The sequence below is a fragment of the Triticum aestivum genome, chromosome 7B (assembly GCF_018294505.1).
Source record: "Triticum aestivum cultivar Chinese Spring chromosome 7B, IWGSC CS RefSeq v2.1, whole genome shotgun sequence".
NCBI lineage: Eukaryota > Viridiplantae > Streptophyta > Magnoliopsida > Poales > Poaceae > Triticum > Triticum aestivum.
In genome coordinates this window covers 718,413,863-718,415,412 of record NC_057813.1, presented here as the reverse complement: position 1 = coordinate 718,415,412, position 1,550 = coordinate 718,413,863, and the positions used below count along the sequence as shown (strand labels likewise).

Sequence of the window (1,550 nt, the reverse complement as noted above, 5' to 3'; positions counted from 1 at the left end):
GCGGCAGATGTTGGGCACTTTGAGGTATGCAAACCTTCTCAGAGCAAGGGGAGCAAGAGTACCAGTACTGCATTTCTTATCTTCATCACTCAAAATTCCCAGAACTAATCATGAGCTCTTGCTTTGATACAGAACTAATCTTGAAGGTGATAGCCCTGTTTCTTCCCTGTTTTAGATCAACCGTTCTTCTTTCTTCCTTGGAGCTCCACTGTTTTGGATGAGATGGACTAACCCTAGGTAATTGATTAACTGGACTAACCCTAGGTAATCTTTTGTGGTGGGGCGTCGCCGCCGCCGGCGGCACCTGCATAGACCGTCTCGCTGGGAACAAAGAGATGCTCCCCTGATTTGGAGCTGTAGAAAGGAGGTGGTTGTAGACACAAAGTGGGGATACACAACTCCCAGTCATAATATTCTTTATCTTGGCTCGTTGTTTGGGGATGGACGCATCAATCTGATGGCGCTCTCCTCCATGCCAAACGGATCCTTGGTTCGGAGGCGCGCGGCGCCGACGATGACAACCTTTCTATCGACGCAAGGGCAGCAGGAGCTCATGACGCTGTTGATGCCACCACCATGCATGGGGTTGATGCAAGGTGGGACAAGTATGTATACCAGGCAAAGTACTCAATCTGTTTGGCATTTAGCTTTTTGATTCTGTTTTTAGTGAGCTTGATTCAGATAATTTCTTTACCTGAAGCCTTCACTCCAGGTAATCTGTTTGTCTGACATTTTGCCTTTTGATTCAGTGCGATCACTAATGGGGAGAACATAAAACTTCAATTGAGGGCACTGTGATTCTCTAGCTACATGTATCATGTAAGTAACGTCTTTCCATGAATCTTCTATGCATTATATAACCTCTCAGGCCCTTACAAAAGTATCTCTGTTGACTCGATTTCTTTCTGCTGATTCTTATAGGGTCACCAACCACACATGTAAAAACCATGTCTCCCTACTGTAATTTGATGATTTATTTACATGTGGCACAGAATAGTTCAGAGTTCACTCCGAGAAAGAATTGCTTTGCATGTACATTTGCTAAAAGACGGATGTGCTGAACTTTCGACGGTTCCGATTGGTTACTGACATAACCTTTCCTCTTTTCATTGATAGATCCAAAAGAGATCCTTATTTCACCTTTGTTTATAGGTATTCAACGTGAGGAATTATATACTTTTGGAGTGGAGCTATCAAATATATATTATGAGTTTCTAAAACATCTATTATAAGGTAAAATCATTATATACATATTATTTTATTTATGTTTCATGTGAGCCCAATCTACCGCAGCCATATGGAAGTTTTGGAAGGCACATCTTATTGCATGATCACGAAGAAATTATTGGATAGTTCATCATTTTTATGTTTGTATGAACAATGATTTTTGGTTGTTTGGCCTCACAAAGGTTCTTTGTTGAGCAGGAGTTGAAGAGAGCTTCCTCTGCCCCAGCAGATTCTGAGAAAACCAACCAGCAGAGAACATGAACAAATATAGTGACGAGAAAGGGTGGAGCTGAGTACAACACACATGGATATGATGGTCTCCC

The 1,550-nt window shown here is 42.1% G+C and overlaps 1 long non-coding RNA gene across 2 annotated transcripts; it reads left to right on the top strand.

Moving 5' to 3' along the window:
* The first annotated feature begins 398 nt into the window (after positions 1 to 398).
* On the top strand, positions 399 to 1,084 carry LOC123155537 (uncharacterized). 2 transcript variants are annotated; one of them, XR_006477486.1, is made up of 3 exons: positions 399 to 596; positions 750 to 819; positions 922 to 1,084. It is a non-coding gene; the product is annotated as an uncharacterized lncRNA (long non-coding RNA). The 2 variants fall into 2 exon arrangements; XR_006477487.1 differs by having other exon boundaries at positions 399 to 605.
* The last annotated feature ends 466 nt before the right edge of the window (positions 1,085 to 1,550 follow it).